General features: G+C 51.2%; 1 protein-coding gene across 1 annotated transcript in view; it reads left to right on the top strand.

Moving 5' to 3' along the window:
- MYO10 (myosin X) overlaps positions 1 to 15651 on the top strand; it is a 244990-nt gene that overhangs the window by 33653 nt on the left and 195686 nt on the right. The gene's annotated exons all lie outside the window — the stretch shown is intronic.

Genomic DNA, 15651 nt, shown 5'->3' with positions numbered 1-15651 from the left:
TGGAGAATCGGCTCTTTTCCCGTCAAGGGAAGGCACGGGAATTCTTCGGATCTTGTTTTTCCCAAAGGATGCTGACGTGGAGCAGGGCGATGATAGCTCAGGGGGGTTGACTGCAGGCCTGGCGTGCACAGGGCACTGGCTGTGGTCCCTGGCCCAGCCCGGAGGGCCCCTCCACTTTCCCTAAATAAATAAATAAACAAGCAAGATGAAATGATGCTGGAGGCTGGACTGTTACCCCGGGATGCCTGGTGGGGGCACCCTAACAGATGGTGGAGACCAGTGTAGTTTTTTCCTGGATATCCTGGGATTGGGAGCAGCCTCTGGTCTGGTGCAGAGAAGAGACAAGGCGACTGGGCACGGAGCCCTCCGCATGCCCAGTGCTGGCAGAGAGCAGAGGCTAGGCTTCCAGACAGAGGAGTGCATCCCCCAGGGGAAACCCCCTTGCTCCAAGTGACTTTTTTTTTTTTAATGGGGGATGCGGGTTTCCCTGGTGGGCGGGGGTGAGGGAGAGGTCCTTGCCTGTGTCTGGGACTGGCAGTGTTTTATTGGAGTCTGGTGCTGGTACCGGGTCACTTCACCAGCTGAACAGCTGAAGAAAAGGACATTCTCTTACAAGGGGCCAATTTGGTTGTTGTCGTTGTCATGTGTCCTGTCCCGTTCCCCCCCAACCCCCCTTAGCAAATCAGCTGTGTTACAGGGAGTGGTTTTGTGGAAACTTGTAAATGAATGTTCATGAGGTATTTTTGTTTGTTTGTTGTTTGTTGGGGGGTGATGGTGGTGCTTTAGAGGCCCAGGGATCTCTCAGGGTGCTCAGCTAACCGGGTCATTTTCTTGGTGCTCAGGCCTGACAGGGAGGTGCTGCCCAGGGCCTTGCGGTGCCGGGGATTTACCCAGGTCAGCCCGAAAGTAGCCGCGGACCTCTGGGGCTGCACCGGATGGTACTGAGACCAGGTGCTGCAGAGGATTGAGCTGGGGTCGGCCGTGGGCTCAGTCTCATTACGAGACAGTGCCTTCAGCCCTGCCCTTCCCTCAGGCTTCTTTTTGATGTGTTCTGAAATGATTTGATGAGGGGGCTGGAGCGATAGCACAGCGGGTAGGGCGTTTGCCTTGCACGCGGCCAACCCGGGTTCGATTCCCAGCATCCCATAGGGTCCCCTGAGCACCGCCAGGAGCGATTCCTGAGTTCAGAGCCAGGAGTAACCCCCTGTGCATTGCCAGGTGTGACCCAAAAAGCAAAAAAAAAGTGGGGGGCTGGAGAGATGGCACAGCGGGTAGGGTGTTTGCCTTGCACGCAACCGACCCAGATTCAATTCCCAGCATCCCATGTGGTCCCCTGAGCACCACCAGGAGTAACTCCTGAGTGCAGAGCCAGGAGTTACCCCTGCGCATCACTGGGTCAAGCAGGTACTTAGATGGTAGCGAGCGGTACCCACTGGGGAAAATACTAAGGTCAGAGGTGACCTTCCTTCCTTTTCTCTTTTTGTTTTTGGGGCTGTACCCAGGGGTGCTCAGGGCTGCTTCGTGGCTCTGTGCTCAGGGATCGCTTTTCGGCGGGGGGAGCTTAGGAGAGCACGTGGTACCCAGGATGGAGGCTGGGTCAGCCCCGAGCCAAGAGAGCTCCTCCCCACACTGCCGTCTCTCTGGCCTGTTTCGCACCTTTCCCTCCCCTGCCCCTGCCGCCATTCCTCCTAGGGATATGTGTGTGTGTGTCTGTGTTTGTGTGCACGTGTGTGTGTGTTTGTCTGTGTCTGTCTGTGAGTCTGTGAGTGGTGTGTGTGTCTGTGTCAGTGTCTGTATGTGTGCACGCATGTGTCTGTGTGTGTCTGTGTGTGTCTGTGGATCTGTGTGTCTGTGTGTGTGCGTGTGTGTCTGTATGTGTCTATGTGTGGTGTGTGTATCTGTGTGTGCGTGTGTGCCTGTGTGTTTTGTGTATGCATATGCGTGTCTGTGCGTGTGTGTGGTGTGTGTGTCTGTGTGTCTGTCTGTGTGTGTCTGTCTGTATGTGTGCGCACGTGTGTGTCTGTGTGTGTGCATGTGTCTGTGGTGTGTATGGTATGTGTCTATGTGTGCATCTGTGTGTCTGTGTGTGCGTGTGTGTGTGCGCGTGTATGTGGTGTGTGTGTGTCTTTGTGTGCATGTGTGTATGTTTGTGTGTGTCTGTATGTGTGCGCGCATATGTGTCTGTGTGCGTCTGTGTCTGTGTGTCTCTGTGTGTGTGTGCGTGTATGTGTCTGTGTGTGTGCATGTGTGTGTGTGTCTGTCTGTGTGGTGTGTGTTTGTGAGTGTGTGTGTCTGTGTGTGTCTGTGTGTGTCTGTCCCTCTGGGGGCATCTGTTCAGAGGGAGGTTCCAAGGCCACTGCTGTGAGTTCAGCTGGTGTTGGCTCTGGGCGGCTTCCAAAGAGGACGCCCGTGGTTCCTCGGACTGAAGCCAGGGCTGAGTGCCGGCCTCGCTGCATTCCTCGAAGGGCGGGCGGGCGTCTGGCCTGCTGAAGGCACCCCCTCCCCGTCCCCACAGCCCGCGACCAAGGCCCCCCGCCCTGCCCTGTCTTGCTTGGGAGCTGATGATCCCTGGGCACTGGCCAGGGGGCAGAGCTCAGGTGGGCGTTCGAGTCGGCTGTGCATCTGGGAGGAGAGCCACACCTCTAGATGTTTCTATGGCCTGGACATGTGCTTGGCCACTGAGGTCGGTGGCCTGAGGCCGAACCTCCCGGTGCCTGTCACCACTGTCCTTCCAGGCCCCGGGAAAGGGCAGTGACTGGGTTTTGCTGAGAGGCATGAGGGAAGCAGGGCGGGGCTGGGCACTGACAGGAAGTCAGGGTGCGGGGCCGAAGGTGGTCTCCTCAGCGGGTCCTTGACCCACCGCAGGACCCTGCCCACTGAGCTCTGCAGGGGGGCCCACTTCCAGGCCCACCGCTGGGTTCACAGGGCCTCAGGCCCTTGCTTGGGACTCAGGAGCTTCCCTCTGAGCACCTCAGTAGGAGCTGGGTGCAGCCTGAGGGACTTCCTGGGGGTGGCGAGGGGGAGGCACAGGGCCTCGGTCTCCTGGAGCCCTGGCCTGGGGACCCTGGGGAGGCTGAGTTCCTTCCTCAGGACTCGACCCGTGCTGGCTGCGGGGGAGGCGGGGGAGAGGGGGTTGACTCCTGCTCCCTCAGCCACGAGTCTCTGTGGAACCCCCAGCACTTCCGCCTCCCAGGACACTGTGGAACAGCGGAACCTGCTGCCCTTCTCTAAGCGGCCTCCAGTATGTGGTGACTGGGAGTCTGAGGGTTGTTGTTTTTTTTTTTCTCTTTTTCTTGGCTGAGACAAAGGTGAATGCTTTCATTGTTCACTTGTGTGCCGCTATTAATAGTTAATGAACGGTGATTAAGAGGAGCTGGCCAGCCAATTCATAGTGTGTCTGAGCCCACTCTGGCACTCGGTTAATTTGCAAAAAAATTGGATCTTTCAACTCGGAGTTTCTGCGCGCCCCTTGGGGGGGGGGGGTCTGGCCCTTTGGTCTCCAGCCTGCGCCCGTGAGGTCCGCTGCCTTGGATCTTGCCCAGGCTGGGGTGTGCTCTCGGCCCGTCTCCCCACGCTAGGCTAGCCCAGTGCCACCAAGTTGAGCGGATTTATTTACACTTGCTTCTCAAGTATAGTGAGAAACTTCCAGAAGCCAGGGTTGGCACTTACCTATCTATCAGTCTTGGTCCTGTGTCCCTGACCCCCATGTTGTTTGTTTGAGGCACCCCCAGAGGTGCTTCAGGGATCACTCCCAGTAGTATGGTATGTGTCTATGTGTGCATCTCTGTGTCTGTGTGTGGTGTGGGTGTCTGTGTGTGCGTGTGTGCCTGTGTGTTGTGTGTGTGCATATATGTGTGTCTGTGTGTGTCTGTTTGTGTGTCTGTGTGTGCGTGTGTGTACGCGCGTGTATGTGGTGTGTGTGTGTCTTTGTGTGCATGTGTGTATGTTTGTGTATGTCTGTATGTGTGTGCACGTGTGTGTCTGCATGTGTGCGTGCATATGTGTCTGTGTGCGTCTGGGATCAGGGATCAGGGGACCCACGGGAAAAGGGACTCAGGGCTCCCGCAAGCCCCTGAAGCACACCAGCCCCTGGTCTCTCTCCCGCACCCCCGCTCTCCCTGGCCTGGGTCTCCCCACCAACTCCTGCTCTCTCTCTCCTGCACCCCCTCTCTCCCTGGCCTGGGTCTCCCCACCAACCCCTGGTCTCTCTCCCGCACCCCCGCTCTCCCTGGCCTGGGTCTCCCCACCAACCCCTGGTCTCTCTCCCGCACCCCCGCTCTCCCTGGCCTGGGTCCCCACCATGCCAGCGATCATTTCAGATTCCTTTCCCTCTTTTTAAAAATGACTGCACACTGCTCTGTGATGTGAGTAGACCAGGTTCTTCCAAGATCTGTCCATCTGCCAAGGGTGTTAACACCATGGGGTGTTACCATGTGCGGGCCCCCGTGACCCGTGCTGCTGGGAACGTGGGCGCCTGTTTGGGTATGGGGCGGGGGTTTTATCTCTCGGGTGTTTATTTACCCCAGACTGAATTCCTGGGCGAGGTGGTAACTGCCCTGCTTCCTGAGGTTGTGCCAGATTGTCGTACAGTAGCCGTGCCCGTGTTACATCCTTCATCAGTTCATGACGGTTCTAGTTTCTCCACATCCTTGACTCACCCGCGTGTTATGTCTTTTCTTCCTTTTTTTGTTTTATTAGCTCAGCGTATCTTTTGAACTCCTTTTCATCAAGGAAGAATGCTTTTATGTTTTTTTATATTAGCTTTTAAAAACCTGAATGAAGTTCTGCAAAAGGCATGCACTAATACACAGGCCACAGAGCTGAGGAATTGCTCTTTTAAGTTGATTTGCTACTTTGTGTTTGGCTTATTTTTTATGATGGGGCAACATACTGCTGTTCCAAGTCGGTTCCGTTTTCTAAAAAAAAAAAAATAAATGAATAATAATTAAAAAAAAAAACCCAAACCAGATGGAAACCAGAACAGGATTCATTAAGATAATCTTATCAGGTTTTATTGGTGAGGGAGTTTTGGGGGCGTGGGGGGCTTCTGACAAGGCCGGAGAAGAAAGGATCATAAGCTCCAGAACTCAAGAGGGAAATCGCAGCTGGTATTAGTTATTCGTCTACGCAGTGTGTGGACGTCTCTTGAAGTTCCTTTCTTGCTCTCTCTTTCTCCTACCATTTTCACAAAAGAGAGCTGTGTGTCCTAAACCCAGCTATGTGGGGTCCCACAGGGAGGATTCCCCAGGGATCTCAAAGTTTGTAGAATCGGGGGCTTTCTTCATTGCATGCCTCTTGCCTGTCCGTTCTCCTTGAGCCTGCCTTGTGTAACTTTTTTTTTTTCTAATTGCCTCACAATTACCCTTCAGCAGAAAGAAGCTGTGAGAGGGAAGGCATTTGAGCAGCTCGGTGAACTGCCCCTGTAGTTTGCCACGTTCTTGAGAGGAACAGTTTTCATGCCCTATCGGATCTTTCTTAGTTCCTAGTATATAATGAGGCTTAAAAGATGGCCGGGTCAATAGCACAGCGGGTAGGGCATTTGCCTTGCACGCAGCCGACCCGGGTTCGACTCCCAGCATCCCATATGGTCCCCTCAAGCACCGCCAGGAGTAATTCCTGAGTGCAGAGCCAGGAGTAACTCCTGAGCATCGCTGGATGTGATCCAAAAAGACAAAAAAAAAAAATTGGGGGGATCTTGGAGTTCAGAGAGTTACGAGGGCCCATGCCTAGCGTGGACTTGACTTGGGTTCGAGTCCCAGCAGCACGTGGTCTCCCAAACAACTTCAAGTTCAGCCTTGGGGATCCCCAAGCATTGCCGACATGTCCCAGCATTGCAGAACCCCAGCAACGTTGCATCCCTCAGACCCTGCATTGGGCTGCATTGGGCTGCAGCTGCTGGCTTTCACGGGTGGGTCCCCCAGGCCTCCTGAGCACTACTTTGGAGGCCCTAGGAGGGATAGAGGTGATCCTGGTTCCTGGATGGATGGAGGAATGGATGGATAGGTGAATGGATGGATTGGATGGATGATTGAATGGGTGGACAGGTGGACAGTTGGCTGGCTGGTTGGCTAGCTGGCTAGTGGGGTGGGTTTATTGGTGAAGTAACTTTCAGGTGATACAGAAATTTTAGTGTGTTGGCTGACTTTTTGATCCCTTTGTTTTCTCGTATCCATGCAGGCTCCATGATACGGTGGTGGTTTAGTTTCTACACGCCAATGTTTGATTTTTCTTCCTTGCTTTTCCTTTCCCCAGACTGTGACTTTTGAGGTTGACCATTTAGACTTTTTTTTTTTCACCGCTAAATTATCTCCGGGATTATTTTTGAGTGCCTGTCATTTAAGTCTCCAATGGAGACGTTACTGGGCCCGCTCGAGCAAATCGATGAACAACGGGAGGACAGTGACAGTGACAGTCATTGAAGTACAAAGCTCTCTAACGGAATTGTAAGGAATGCAGGAGACACGGGCAAGCATGTTGAGCTCTGTAGCCAAGGTGGACTGTGGTGCCCCTGTGGAATGAGCTTGAGAATCGCCGTCGGAGTTTGAGTGTCCTGTCGTAAGCATCGCTTGGCTTGTGATCTTGGCGGGGAAGAGGGGATGCAGTGACCCTTCCGTCCTTTCCGTCGGGACAGCGTTGCGTGCGCCCATCCTCAGCTCAGGTCTACCTTCGAGTACTTTCTCCCTCCACTCCCTTCTCGCCGACGCTGACTCACACGCTTCTCACAGACACTCGGCATGTGGCCTGGCCCCTCCTCAGAACCTGCAGCGGGGGATAGAGCGTGGCCCGAGGGGTGGGGCAGGAAGAATGTGGCTCTGGGTCCTCCTCCCCTTTGGTGCCCCGGACACCGGGACTGTCCAAGACGAGCAGTGAGTTGTCGGTGCGTGCGTGGAGGGAACGTGCCCACGGGCCTGGTTACCGGCGCTACTGTTTGCGAGGCATGTTGACGAGTCGTTAGGGATACCATATGCCTTTCCGTGGAAACAGTCTGTAAACCAGTGGCTTTCTCCAGGGGAAGCCTGCACACTGGCGTGCTGGTGAAAAACCACAGCTTGGCACAGTCTCTGGGCCTGTCGGCAAAGCCAAGAACATGAAATTGGTGAGGCCGCCGCGAGCTGGGGCTGGAGCCACCAACGGCTGAAAGAAATGTCATTCCCTTCGAGGGGGGTTGTCTCTTCCAGCAGTGCTCCTCCGAGGGTCCCGGGGGATTGGCTGGCGGTGGGAGATCTGCGGTACCAGGAAGCCCCTAGGGTCACCCCAGCAGTGCTCTGGGGGTGGGAACTGTGTGACATCGATCAGGGGACCAGATCAGGGTCTCAGGCACGCAGAGCGTGTGCTGTCTCCCTCGCCCTGAAATGCATTGCTAATTTATTTATTTTAAATATATATATATATTTGATCTTTTTAGCCCCTGAGTGCATTTTACTTTATTTTATTAGTGAAACACCATGAGGTCCAGTCGTAGACTGACAAATTTTTGTGCTTGGGTTTCAGTCATACAACAATCAAGAACCCATCCCTCCACCAGTGCCCACATTCCACCCGCACCAATCCCAGTATCCCTCCCACCCACCCCCCATCCCCACATCCCACCCTGCCTCTCTATTTTTTTTTTTTTTGGCTCTTGGATAGTTAGTAGAGGAGGAGGGGTGTGGGAGGGCTGGGGAGGGTGTCAGGAAGCAGAGCTGGCCTATTGGACCTGGTGTGGGCCAGTCCTGCTTGCACAGGCGGTGAGGAGTTCTAGAACTCAGACAGCAGAGTCACCTCCAGTTCATTAGGTGCTGGTGGGTTTTGAAAACATCACTGAATCACTGGTGAGATGCAGTTACCAAGCTGTTCATGATCTGGATTCTGTGATACAGTGTTCCAAAACCCATCCCATCACCAGTGTACACTTATCACCGACAGTGTTCCCAGTACCCCCCACCCCCACCCCAAGAAGTCTGCCTCTGTGGCAGGCACCTCTCTCTCTCTCTCTCTCTCTCTCTCTTCCTCCCTCCCTCTCTCCCCTTTTGGGCTTTATGGCTTGCAGTACAGAAACTGTACAGATACAGAGGCTATCATGTTTGTTCCTTCACCTATTTTCGGCCCACACAGTTCTTATCCAGAGTGATATTTCCAGCGATCATTGTCATAGTGGTCCTTTCTCTCTCCCATCTGCCTTCCCCCCACAACACTTGAGGCAGTGAACCAATCGTGGACACATCCTCCTGGCCCATGTGTCTACTGCCCTTGGATATCAGTCTTACGCTATGTTGTTGTTGTTTTTTTTTACAACCCACCAATGAGAGCAGTCATTCTAGGTCTGTCCCTCTCCCGACTCACTTCACTCAGCGTGATTGTCTCCGTGTCCATCCATTTAGAAGCGAATTTCATGACTTCACTTTTGAAAACCTCCTTAATTCGGCCTTGGCTTCAGCACTTTGTGAGACTCCGAGCCGGCGGTTCTCAACTAGAATCTCTGCTCCGCACCCCAAAACTGAATGCCCCGCGCAGAATTTACATCGCTCGGAGCTCTGGAAGCTTTGACAGTTACAGAAACCCACTCTGTCCTTGGAGGTGGAGTGGCATTACCGCCCATGAGGGCAGCAGTCTTCTTGCCAATAAGAAGTAGTGGGGGGAGGGGGGGTGGCTGGGGCGATAATACAGCGGGTATGGCATTTGCCGTGCATGGAGTCGACTTGGGTTCAATTCCCAGCTTCCCATATGGTCCCCCAAGCAATGTCAGAAGTGATTACTGAGCGCAGAGCCAGGAGTAACCCCTGAACTTTGCCAGGTGTGACCTCCCCTCCCCCCTCAGAAAAAGAAGTAGCATGACTGTGAAGTGGGGAGACAGGTGCCTGCGAGACCCGCCGTCCTGCGGTGTTGGATCCACAAGGGTTTGGAATTTGGCCTGTTCCTCCTTCCTCGGGCCGTGTGCAAAATCAGAGCAAGCGAAAAGGACTTTGACTGTTGGTCTAAATAGCCACTGGAACGTAGACTCTTCCTTTCAAATTAGTTGATCTCTTTGGTGTTTCGTTCAGGGGGGTTGAAAGGGCGGAAACAGGTTCCATTTCGAGAGCAGATTGTGACTTTTTCGCATAGATTGTGGGAAAACCCTGAGGTCCCGCAGGCCCGCTTTGCATTCGAGCTTGAGCCGTGTGTTTGGACAAAGAATGTGCTCCTTTCTGTGAATCTGTAATTAGAACAAGCCACACAGCAAGGTATTTAAAGCCCAGCGTCATTATCTGTCTTGGGGATGGTTTACCCAAGTTATTTTTAAACCTAGGATTTTTTTTCTTTTTCGGAGCTGGGAAGAGAATCATTTTCGCCATCTGAAGAGAGCTGTTCGCTCTTTCTCAAGGGAGACTGCGGGTTGAAATCCTGTGTGATGTTTATCTTCTTTCTCTGAGACATCACCCACCTTTTTGGGCGAAGGGTCAGAAGGAAGTGGAGGTTGAGCTGTGTCTCCAGTTGCCGTGGGAACAGGAAACAGCAACCAGGTAAAATTCCTGGCCCCAGAAGGCCCTGCAAGTCCTTTGCAACTGATAACGAGTCTCTTCCGGGAGGGCAACTGAGCACACGGGCAACTCCGCAGTCCCACCAGCTCATCTTGATGATCTCGTTGGCAGTGTCCTGTGGGGTCTCTCAGCCCCCTGGTCCCAACTGATGGAGAACAGAGACTTTTAAAAAAATGTTTTTAATTGAATCAACATGAGACACAGTTACAAAGCTGTTCATGATCAGGTTTCAGTCATACAATGTTCCAACACCCGCGCCTCTACCAGTGTAATTTCCCACCACCAATGTTCCCAGTTTTCCTTCTGCCACTCTCCCACCCCCAGCCTGCCTCTGTGATGGGCACTTTTCTTCCCCTCCCCCTCCCTCTCTCTCTCCCCACCTTTTGGGCATGATGGTTTGCAATACAAGTACTGAGCGGTTATTGTGTTTCTCTTCTTTGAGCACACAGTTCTTATCCAGAGTGATCGTTTCCAGCTATCCATCATTATCATAGTGGTCCCTTCTGTGTCCTAACTTCTGTGTGCCCTCTTCATCCAGCTCGAGGCAGGCTCCCAACGATGGATCAGCCCTCCTGGCCCTTGGTATGAGTAAAGTAAAAAGGTAAAGGCCCTCCCGTTGATCGTCGATTTGCTCGAGCGGGCCCAGTAACGTCTCCATTAGAGACTTTGATCTCTAATGATCTCTAATGATCTCATTAGAGACTTTGTTGTTACTGTGTCTGGCATATCGAATACTCTCGGTAGCTTGCCAGGCTCTCCGAGAGGGGCGGAGGAATCGAACTCGGGTCGGCCATGTTGGCTGCGTGCAAGGCGAACGCCCTACCCGCTGTGCTATCGTATGAGTATTGTCTCAGAATTTATTTTTTTATATCCCACCAATGAGTGCGGGCGAGCAGTGACTTGGTGAACTCGACAGGTTGTCACGGTCAGCATTCAGGCTTTGTGCGTGGTGGTTGTTTTCATAATTTTTTTTTAAATTAAATTTATGTATTTTGGCTCTTTTGGGGGGGGGGTCACATACGGCGATGCTCAGGGGTTACTCCTGGCTCTGCACTCAGGAATTACTCCTGGCGGTGCTTGGGGGACCATATGGGATGCTGGGAATCGAACCCAGGTCAGCCACATGGCAAGGCAAATACTCTGCCCCTGTATGTGTGTTTCTTGAAACGTCTGTGGCTCAACTAGGGAACTGTGGTTGGGTTGTCTCCATTGGAGGATGGTTAATGTTTGTGCGTCTGTGAGAAGGATGTGAGCTGGAAAGTTCTGAAAACAGATGTGAAGTCACCAAGGTCTAATGAGACGCAGTGTAAGGTGAATCGTGTTTTCGTTCTTGTAGACAGTGCAGCCTTTGACACAGTTCAGCCGAGGGGCAGTGGCTTACTCCCCCAAGTTCCTATTTTGCAGGGTCCCCATTGCTCTACACAAACCCCCAATCTGCCCTGACCTTCTTCTGTGATGCTCTGCGTCTACTGGATGTGCTCTAATTTGCCTTTCTAAGAAATGTCCTAGAAATCGGACCCAGCAATGTGACCTCTGGTTTGTGGCGTCTTTCACCTCATGTTTTTGAGATTCATCTTTGTCAATGATTCTGTCAGGGACTTGCTGTTATTAGCGGAGTTCCATTATAGAGATTTCTCTCCTTTGGTCTCTACTGGTTGATGGACACTTGAGTGATGTCTAGGTTTTGGCTTTGTGAATGGTACAGCAATAAATAGCGGCTCACAAGACCTTTGTAATTCCTTTGACTGAGTAGATGTAGATATCTCTAAGGAGAAATGGTTAGGGCATAGGGAAGATTATATTTGCTTTTTTAAGAAACTGCCAAACTCCATTTTCCTGTGTGAGGGCTGCACGTGACACACACAGCATCTACTCCCCATCCTCACTGACCCTTAGTATAATCTGTATATCATATGTCGGTGATAGAAAATGGAGCTTTTCTGTGACCCTCCCTTTGAAGAAGAGATTCATCATTTTCCTCCCTTTTACAGAGTCCTCTGAAGATCAAAGGACTCAGGAATTTTTATATGCAAGGGCTTTGTATTGTAAAAAATGTTACTTGTAATTATGTACAGAAAGTTCTTAGCTGTCATATTTAACACACAGCGATTTAAGAGGAAAACTTGCCCACACTTTAACAAAACGTATATTGTGATCAAACTGGTTCGTCTTCAGAATGTGAGTATCCTCCACAAACGTAAAGCTTTCTCTGTCTGCTGCATTGCCCACTCAATTACCGGCCTGATTTAACAGTGATAAAATAGAATGCTTGGCATATGTGGGCAAGTTTTTCTTCCCCATTTGAACTTCTCGTTCAGAAGTTATCATATAGTTTTTTCTCTTTTTTTTTTCCCTGGATTTGGGCATATGTGTTTGATCAGCATAGAACTTAGAAAGTTTGGGGGAAGTAGATCCGTTTGCAGCCAAAGCACCAGGAACATTTTACATAAAACAGGCATAAAACAGGGTTTCACTTTGCAATTCTGATTCACTGGAACTGGCCACCTTAACCTTTCTCAAAGATCAAAGGGCATGTTTTGAATGAGTGCCTTTTCCCTTTCTACCAGTGCACTGGCCAATGGGCTCCAGATTTGAAATCTGGGTAGGATTTCATCAGGCTGGCCCTTATCAGCAGCTCTTCACTCCTGTTCATAAGACCTTTGGACTGAGCAAGGGGAACTGTGTATTTGAGCTGGCAGGCCTGTGTCAACAGAGACCTCCGTCAGATTTTCACTGGAGCAGGTACTAAAGTGCCGCCAGGGAAGTCAACAGAAACCCTGCAGGCACTGTGTACTGTTGGAGTCAGGAGGTGTATCCTAACCCCGGTGACGGGACAGCCAGTAGTGTTTCATTGGGTCGATTCAGTTGATTCAGATGATTCAGACCAAATAGGAACATTCAGTTGTTTCAGTTGATTCAGACCAAAAGGAGACGTTTCAGATATTTAGTCACTGGGAAACACATATACCTGAAATTGTTTATTGATGAGTAGGATGCAGGTAATGGTCTTAGCATGCAGCAGACTCGAGAACTGGGACTCTGGATTCCAGGATGACAGTTCACTGGAATTGGTAATTTAGGATTTGACCCAAGAAGCCAATGAAGAAGAAAGAACAAAAAAGCCAAAACCCGGAAAAATCCACTTTATTTATTGGACCGGAAATTTCCGTTGGCGTGTCTGCGTTGGTGTTTTGTAGATCTTTGAAAGCTTTCTTGCCATCTTTGATGTGTGGATTAAGCGAGGATAAGACAAATGACTGGTGTGTAGTTCTTTTTCTAAGACATCACACATCCTGTACGTTGGGTCTGGAATGTTCTTTGGGAAACACCTGCTTGCTGATAAATGATCAGGACCGACAGTTGTGTCACTCTGCCTGGTGTCACCTGGGTCCCAGTCTGAAATCTGAATCAGAGGGACATGTCTGGTTGTGCAGGATGGAACCCGCTTCCTCCTGCTACCCGTATTTTTCCTTCTCCTGTTCATACATGAGTGTTTGTGAGTGTCTGTACCCAGCCTCTCCGCTTCCTGCAAGCTCTTTTTCCTTCTAGCTGTCTCCACTGCCTTCTATGAAAAGTTTAAATTGGACTGGAGCGTTAGCACAGCGGATAGGGCATTCGCCTTGCACATGGCCGACCCGGGTTCGATTCCTCCGTCCCTCTCACAGAGCCTGGCAAGCTACCGAGAGTATCCTGCCCGCACGGCAGAGCCTGGCAAGCTCCCCGTGGTATATTCAATATGCCAAAACCAGTAACAACAAGTCTCACAAAGGAGATGTTACTGGTACCCGCTCGAGCAAATCCATGAACAAGGAGGACAGTGCTATGGCTTTGGAGAGAGAGGGAGAAAGGGAGGGAGGGAGAGAGAGAGAGAGAGAGAGGGAGAGAGAGAGAGAGAGAGAGAGACTTGACTGTCCATGTGTATAATTTGCCTCTTCCTCCCGCCCAGCGCCCGGCGTACTCTGTCTTTCAGAGTCTAGGGGTTAATACTGTGCTTTGTTACTTTCTCTGTATTGGTTATTTGCATTTCCCATGTGAGATCAACTGAGAACACTTAATCTGTTTTGGTTTTTATTTGTTTGGGGGGCCACCCCCGGCTGTGCTGGGGCTCTGCTGAGATCACCCCGAGGCCCGCTGGGGACTGTAATGCTAGGCACCAGCACGGGTTACCCATGCGTGAGGCAGGAGCCCTCCCCTGTGTTCTGACACTCAGGCCCTTGCATAATCTCTTTGTAGGGGTTCCCCCGGCGGTGCTCAGGGGCACACTCCTGGTGATGCTTCACCTGGTGGTGCCCAGATTCAGCGCTTGGGTCTAGTGATGTCATGCTGCCTGACCCAGTGCTCAGGGGCCATTAGGACCACACCTGGCAGTTCTCGGGGTTGGGGTCTTGTGGCGAGAGGGATCCAACACAGAGCCTTCCGTAGGATAAGCATGTGCCCTGCCTCTTGAACCGTCTCCCCACCCCAACGCTGCATTTCTGACGTTTTCCCTCTCAGTCATGGCAGATTTCGACCCCTCCTTGGGGGGTGAGTGGGATATTTGAAGAAGCATGGGGTCAGCAGCTTTCATTTCCCCTAACGAGGGGCAAGGGAATGGGAACGACATGGGAAATAAATACCCATTGGGTTGTAACAGGGGACACTGGGCAGTCCCAGGATTTGCAAGGGTATGACGTGAGCAGGTGACAGGGTAGGAGCTGTGCATCGGGGCCTTCAGCTACTCCTGATCTCCTCAGAAACGCATGGTCGACCTGTTTGTTCCTGTGGCCTGGCATCCCTGTCCTTCTCGTAGAACCTCGATGCGTTGAGCGTGTCACCCTGAGTGCTCTCGTAAACTCAGGGTCTCCTTGCCAGGGAACTGAGTCACAGTGGGGATAGCTGGCACATTAGGCCTGAGGGTGTTGTGTTTGATGTCAGATCTAAACTTCCTTGGGATTTTCATATGTTCAGTTTCCTCTCCAGTGAGGGTGAGAAAGATCTAATAGTTGCTTCTGATCTACTATGCTTGTTTGTGAAGGAGATAGCATCCGTGTGTGTGTTTGTGTGTGTGTCTGTGTGTGTATGTGTGTGTGTGTGTGTTGTGTGTGTAAATTGCATGAGGTTACACATCAGAGAGATTGGACACCTGGTTTGGGCATCAGCTATATGCCTTAGCAAGGACTTTTGCTGAATTTCCATTCCGTCCTGGCGGTGAGGGGGGAGGAAGGTGTGGAATCCTGTCCCACCAAGAGTTGGTGAAAGATCTGGCGCTCTTGAAGCCTCAGCCCAGGCCCGGGACACTTCATGGTTCATGGGCCCAGCAGTATTGGAAGTTACTCTTGTTGCTGTGGGTCAACACAGCTTAAAGTCTTTGTGAAGCTGCCGAACTTCCTGAAATGATGTTGAACTCCCCGGAAATTGTTGAACAGATTAGAAGTAACTGAGTGGGTTACCAAGGCTCATTCCATCACGCGGGCTGGCATATCATCATCATCATCACAGTAACTTCTTTATGATTTGAGTGATCAGAGAGCTCCTGAGAAGTTCTGTCCATTTTTATCACTTGCCCTTGGGAACAGTTCTCATGGCATGGAATGAAAGGCAGAGGAAGTCTGGCATCGAAAGCGAATTATGTCCTTTCTTTGGTCTTAGGAGGAAATGAAAAATGGAACTGAGATCAGTAACCAAAAAAAAAAACCCACATTCGAATTAAAATAATGGTCGTTTTTTGGGCTACACTCCCCAATTTTGGAATACATTAGCTGTCTCTTGGTGAAATTCTAGGAAAATTTATACCAGCAGATTGAGTTGGGATTATTTACTAGAAATTTAGTGCCCCGCCCCCCCATTTTTTTTATTGAATCACAGTGATAGACAAAGGTACACAGTTGTTCATGATTGGATTTCAATCATATAATGTTTCAATACCCATCCCTTTACCAGTGTACTTGACCAATGATCATACCCCTCCCGCCCACTCCCTCTATGGCAGTACACGTCCTCACTCTCTCCCCCCTCTGCCCCTTTCTTCTCTCTCCTCTCCTCTCTTTTCTCTTCTCTCTCTCTCCTTTCTATTCTCTCTCTCTCACTCACTCTCTCCTCCCCGCCCTCCACACACCCCTTTTGTGGCCCTTTTCTTGGAGTCTAGCTGACCCATGTATTTGACACAAGGTAAAGT

Source organism: Sorex fumeus, unplaced genomic scaffold (assembly GCF_029834395.1).
Source record: "Sorex fumeus unplaced genomic scaffold, SorFum_2.1 ptg000240l, whole genome shotgun sequence".
Classification (NCBI taxonomy): Eukaryota; Metazoa; Chordata; class Mammalia; order Eulipotyphla; family Soricidae; genus Sorex; species Sorex fumeus.
Note: the sequence above shows the minus strand (reverse complement) of the source record. Positions and strands in the feature narration are given on the sequence as shown.